Below are 7,229 nucleotides of genomic sequence, written 5' to 3'. Positions count from 1 at the left end.
CACAAGTTTCCAGTTCAGGCCCCCGCTTTTTGGGCTGTTCCCATATTCACCGCTAGATGGCGCGGCATCAACGCAAATAAAATAATGCAGGGTGTGTCACATGTGCCTGAAAGCCAAAATGAATGGAAGACTACTCCTACTGTTGAGCACACAGAATAACCAGTAATTGTATGCTAAAGCATAATTGGGGGTGTTAAATAACAAAATACAAATACTCTGAAGCAACACTTTCGTGCTATATCTGTTTATTTCTGTAAATGGAAGAGAACAAAAATGTATTATTATTATTAGTAGTATCATTATAAAATGCATTAAAAAAAAAAAAAAAAAAAAAAAAGGTTACACTGTCCAAGGGCTGAGCAGTATGTTACAGAGAGCTAGATCCTCAGGGTTGAAGGGAAATGGCTGTGCGCTACATGAGAAGATTAAGAGATCACAAAGCCTTAACCCGTCACGCAGTCACATAATGAAGTGTGTCACCCAGGACAACTCTGCAGTCAATTCCAACCAGGTTGGAAGGTATTCAGTATTCAGCCGGCGCGCTACTTACTCCTGCGCTCGATGTTTGGACGCGTAGCAGCGAGCTGCGGGCTACAGCTACAACTCCGGGTTGTTACGGAAATGCAGCCAGCTCCTCCCTCAACCCCAAAGCGCTTCGGCAAAAAGCCGTTTCTCACGCAATTTTCAGTCCCTCCATTGGGGAAATGTGCTCCGTTTTTCTGAAACAGCAATGCATGTCTGACATTTGAAACGAACAAACACCAAGGAAAAAAAAAAAAAAAAAACTTTGGTGAGCAATGTGGGTGCAGTACCGTTGCTCCTCGGTACTTCAGCGGTGACCTGGCCGGGATTCGAACCCGTAACCTCTTCCGCTACTTTAAAGCGTTCGCTCCCTTATCCGCTAGGCCACCACTGCCCACGATTGGGTTATCATTTGAAGTTTGCATATGATCCTTCCGGCATATGTATTTAAGTCCCGCCCACTTATTCTTGATTGGTCAGAAGCTCACCTCTCTTACATTCTGATTGGTTCACCCTTTATCCACCCTCCCCCCGCGTTTTAGTGACGGTTGTTGACTCTTTCGCGGAACACTTTTATTTTTCATCATTTACTGTCATATAAAGTACTTTTAGTTTACAGACATACATTTTTATGGACTTTGATATTCTTCTGACTACAATACTTTGCTTTATTTCTTCTAATGTTGATCATCCAACTTGCTTTGACAATGACGTCTGTATATGAACGTCAAATGCTGTCCCGCCCACTCAATCTTGATTGGTCAGAAGCTACCCTCTCTCACATCCTCATTGGTTCACCGTTATATCCTCATTTTTCCCGCGTTTTAGGAGGGATTAATGATTCTTTCGCGGAACACTTTTATTTTTCATCATTCACTGTCATATAAAGTAGATTGAATTTTTTTACGGACTTTGATATTCTTCTGACTACAATACTTTGCTTTATTTCTGCTAATGTTGATCATCTAACGCTGATCATCCAACTTGCTTTGTCCTGATTAGTTACACGTCATATCTCACTTCTAATGCGTTGTGTAATAACATTCACTCTATTATAATGATTATAATTACTTCCAGTACTAAAGAAAACGTTTGATTGTATTACAGGACACCAACTGGACGCCTTGCAGTTTTTACTACTGGAAGAGACAGTGAACATGAAGCTTCAATATATCCTGCAACAGATAAACCTACATGAACTTATTACTTATATATATATATATAAACACTAGATGCCACATTCAGCCTCTCAGCATGTGTCAATAATGGCGGCCATATTTAAACGGGCTCCCACGCTCATTCAGCCGCACTTCTCTGGCGGTAGAGCGAACATTCTGGACTTTTACGATGGATCAAGGCATAACATTTCATTAGTAAGGTTTTATTTTATCATCCTGCAGGTTACAAAATGTTGTGTTTGACAAATAACGTTATTCATGTTACAGACCAGAGCACCCGCCTTCCAGCCCCACCACAGAGGAAAGGCCCGGATCTGTACTGACACCTGTATATATTGCATAGTGACTTTATTATCTATTTTCCTTGATAAATCTATTCAAGATGCCCCTGTGTATGGACCTGAAATGTCCATAGTGTTTTTTTCCAAATAAGCAGCTAAATGGATTTTCATCTTTAGTAATATATATAAAATGTAAAGTACTAAAAGTAGTAAAAAAACGAAATGCATTGTAATACAGTTAATTGTAATAAATGCATAGTATACAGTTAATTGTTTATAGTTCTCTACAAATCCATACAAATGCCTGTTGCTTTGGATAAAACCGTAACTATAAACGCATGAGGGCAGCAGTGATAAGGAAGCGGGACGGTAATCGGAAGGAAGTCGGTTTGAAACCCGTATCACCACACACAAATGTAGAGAACGCATTTCGTTTTGCTGCGCTTCACGATGACAATCACTTCACTTAAAAAAAAGAGTGGTAACAGTACAGGACGGATCAGGGAGCATTGCTGGCCTCTTTTGTTGTATTTGCATTGTTCTGCATGTAGTTGGAGTGTATTTTAAGTTTTTTTATACATGTAGGTCACATTTTGAACATAAAATTATGCTTGATTTTCAAAAAATGCTTCTCTGTAAATGTATTCTCGGCACGGTTGTAAATACATGTCTGATATTTGAAACGAACCAAGACAATAAAAATCGCTTGTGAAATGTGGCAGTTTATGGTCCTTCTGAATGCCACTTTAGCCCTGATAGACATTCATTTGTTTAAAAAAAGAGCGCTATCCTGTGTCAAGATGGCGACCCAACTGACTCGTTCTCTCCCATAGACGACCATATTGAACGCGACATCTAGTGTATACATCTACGTTCTGTTCATGTGTATACTTACTTTGGTTGTGTTGAATTGGCCTCGTCTTGCAAATATTGTACAGTCCAAGTCCCCCCTGGTGGGTCTTGTTGGTCTGATCAACCAACCTGTTCTTTTCAGTTTACTCTATTGGCCAGAACGTAGTTATTCTTACTTATGTTTTTTTTTTCTTTTTGTTTTCATGAGGATTCAAACACATTCAACCATGTGTGATGAACAAGTCCCCAAATGCTGTGCTGGTGACAAACGTTCCCCCAGCCTATTGTGGATGCATAACTGCTCTGTGTGACGGGAGGAGACCCACCTGCCAATATCTGAGTTATCATATCTGGATAACTTGAGTATCCCACAAAATTGGAAGAAGTGGTTTATATACAGCTGAAACCAGAAGTTAACACCTACTGTATAAAAAACACACAACATTTTTTTTCCCCACAGTCTAACATGAAATCAGACAAAACTTTTCTTGCTTTAGGTCAGTTAGGATTACCAAAATCATTTATAATGTGTTGTGAATTTTTCCTTAGAGGCCAGGTGACGTTTTTGGATATCTTGAAGAAGATTCTCTTTATTCATATTCTCGCTGCTTGGCACTGCAATCATCAAAAAGTCGTCTAAGACAAGGATACATCGTACTTTCTATACATTTAGGGGTGGCGCTTCGACCTAGAGATCAAGCACCTGGGTGACGACCCAAAACAAAGCATGCAAATGAACCACTGACACCAGGTCTAATAAAATCATCAATCCAATCAATCATTTATCTGATGTCATCACAATTAACTTAAATGCAATATTCAATGTACTGTACCTTTTCATACGCTGCTTTGTCAGCACATTAAATCATCATATTTTGATCAGGTTCTTACTTTGGGACTGTTTTAGGATTTGCAGGTGTGTTTAGGATTATTGTACAATTAAAAGACACAAACTTTTATTTCCTGGCTGATGTGTTGAGATGACATCAACCCCTATACAAAGTTGTCATGGTGTTCTCAGGCTTTCAAGATTACCCCTTTGTTCCCTCCGTGTAACAATGGTCATTATGGCCGAAAAGTTCATTTTTAGTTTCATCCGACCACAGGACATGTCTCCAGAAATTGCTGTCTTTGTCCCTGTGTGTATTTTAGAAGCCCCGTAATCAGACGGTTGCCGGTTTGAATCCCGATCCTCCAAGGTATCGCTAGCAAAGCACCGTCCACACACTACTTCCCGGGCGCCTTTCATGGCTGCCCACTGCTCACCAAGGGTGACGGGTTAAATGCAGAGGACCCATTTCGTTGCACATTGACATTCATTTCAAATTAAGACCCAGGAGCAATATGCTTGTATTGTGTCTGGGTGTGTCTTTTTACTGGACTCACCTTTTTCCCCATTATGGAAATAGCGCACATACATGGCACTATGTGATATGATTTGCACAGCATTTTTGGCAACATCACCGAATCAACTCCTAGGTGGAAAGGTTGCCCAACTGAACTAATGGGAAAGCCAAAAAAAAAAAAAAAAAAACGGGCATTGAATTTGATTAGTATTTTACTGTCAGAGTCTGCAGGGTGATTTTAGTAAATCCTTTGGCGATACTGGGGGAGTGCAGAGTTGCTGCCATTTAAATGGTTTAAACACATTACACATGTACAGACCTATGCATTCAGCAAATAATAATGTTTCATTTACAGGGCTCTTAGGTGCACACGAAACCTACTTTTTTAATGGTGCGATCAGCCATAGGGGGGGGGGGGGTCTGGCTGAAAGTGGCCTCTTATGAAGCACGTTCTCTAAAACAGTGGTGTAAAATATGCAATATAATATAAGACATTTAACAATAAATGGCGTTGAAATCCACTACTGCAATTAAGCATGTAGGATGCCCATGACTTCTGACAGGTCATGGTAGGTGGTACCGGTGGTACCAAGTATTCGATGGGGGGTGAGTAACATTAACAGGTGATTAAACAAACTATTATTTTGCTGGGAAATGAATAAAGAAAATCAACACGTTATTAATTCAAGACCATTAATATATATATATACACACACACACACACACACACACACATACATACATATATATTAATATATATGTTTATTATTTGGAATATGTTATTATATTGAGGGGGGGTGATATTGGCTGTATCTGTATATTCGCGGCTGTCACTTAATTACATGAGCGGCACAGTTCTTTAACCAAGCTAAGAGTTTGTTTTTTTACAGCGTGATTTCTCTTCCGTACGTTCCCTGTTAGCAGAGTCCACACAAGTTTCCAGTTCAGGCCCCCGCTTTTTGGGCTGTTCCCATATCCACCGCTAGATGGCGCGGCATCAACGCAAATAAAATAATGCAGGGTGTGTCACATGTGCCTGAAAGCCAAAATGAATGGAAGACTACTCCTACTGTTGAGCACACAGAATAACCAGTAATTGTATGCTAAAGCATAATTGGGGGTGTTAAATAACAAAATACAAATACTCTGAAGCAACACTTTCGTGCTATATCTGTTTATTTCTGTAAATGGAAGAGAACAAAAATGTATTATTATTATTAGTAGTATCATTATAAAATGCATTAAAAAAAAAAAAAAAAAAAAAAAAGGTTACACTGTCCAAGGGCTGAGCAGTATGTTACAGAGAGCTAGATCCTCAGGGTTGAAGGGAAATGGCTGTGCGCTACATGAGAAGATTAAGAGATCACAAAGCCTTAACCCGTCACGCAGTCACATAATGAAGTGTGTCACCCAGGACAACTCTGCAGTCAATTCCAACCAGGTTGGAAGGTATTCAGTATTCAGTCCGGCGCGCTACTTACTCCTGCGCTCGATGTTTGGACGCGTAGCAGCGAGCTGCGGGCTACAGCTACAACTCCGGGTTGTTACGGAAATGCAGCCAGCTCCTCCCTCAACCCCAAAGCGCTTCGGCAAAAAGCCGTTTCTCACGCAATTTTCAGTCCCTCCATTGGGGAAATGTGTTCCGTTTTTCTGAAACAGCAATGCATGTCTGACATTTGAAACGAACAAACACCAAGGAAAAAAAAAAAAAAAAAACTTTGGTGAGCAATGTGGGTGCAGTACCGTTGCTCCTCGGTACTTCAGCGGTGACCTGGCCGGGATTCGAACCCGTAACCTCTTCCGCTACTTTAAAGCGTTCGCTCCCTTATCCGCTAGGCCACCACTGCCCACGATTGGGTTATCATTTGAAGTTTGCATATGATCCTTCCGGCATATGTATTTAAGTCCCGCCCACTTATTCTTGATTGGTCAGAAGCTCACCTCTCTTACATTCTGATTGGTTCACCCTTTTATCCACCCTCCCCCCGCGTTTTAGTGACGGTTGTTGACTCTTTCGCGGAACACTTTTATTTTTCATCATTTACTGTCATATAAAGTACTTTTAGTTTACAGACATACATTTTTATGGACTTTGATATTCTTCTGACTACAATACTTTGCTTTATTTCTTCTAATGTTGATCATCCAACTTGCTTTGACAATGACGTCTGTATATGAACGTCAAATGCTGTCCCAACCACTCAATCTTGATTGGTCAGAAGCTACCCTCTCTCACATCCTCATTGGTTCACCGTTATATCCTCATTTTTCCCGCGTTTTAGGAGGGATTAATGATTCTTTCGCGGAACACTTTTATTTTTCATCATTCACTGTCATATAAAGTAGATTGAATTTTTTTACGGACTTTGATATTCTTCTGACTACAATACTTTGCTTTATTTCTGCTAATGTTGATCATCTAACGCTGATCATCCAACTTGCTTTGTCCTGATTAGTTACACGTCATATCTCACTTCTAATGCGTTGTGTAATAACATTCACTCTATTATAATGATTATAATTACTTCCAGTACTAAAGAAAACGTTTGATTGTATTACAGGACACCAACTGGACGCCCTGCAGTTTTTACTACTGGAAGAGACAGTGAACATGAAGCTTCAATATATCCTGCAACAGATAAACCTACATGAACTTATTACTTATATATATATATATATATATAAACACTAGATGCCACATTCAGCCTCTCAGCATGTGTCAATAATGCCGGCCATATTTAAACGGGCTCCCACGCTCATTCAGCCGCACTTCTCTGGCGGTAGAGCGAACATGCTGGACTTTTACGATGGATCAAGGCATAACATTTCATTAGTAAGGTTTTATTTTATCATCCTGCAGGTTACAAAATGTTGTGTTTGACAAATAACGTTATTCATGTTACAGACCAGAGCACCCGCCTTCCAGCCCCACCACAGAGGAAAGGCCCGGATCTGTACTGACACCTGTATATATTGCATAGTGACTTTATTATCTATTTTCCTTGATAAATCTATTCAAGATGCCCCTGTGTATGGACCTGAAATGTCCA

This window comes from Denticeps clupeoides, chromosome 9, assembly GCF_900700375.1.
Source record: "Denticeps clupeoides chromosome 9, fDenClu1.1, whole genome shotgun sequence".
NCBI classification, from domain to species: domain Eukaryota; kingdom Metazoa; phylum Chordata; class Actinopteri; order Clupeiformes; family Denticipitidae; genus Denticeps; species Denticeps clupeoides.
The sequence above is the reverse complement of the archived record's forward strand: the minus strand, read 5'-3'. Positions refer to the sequence as shown.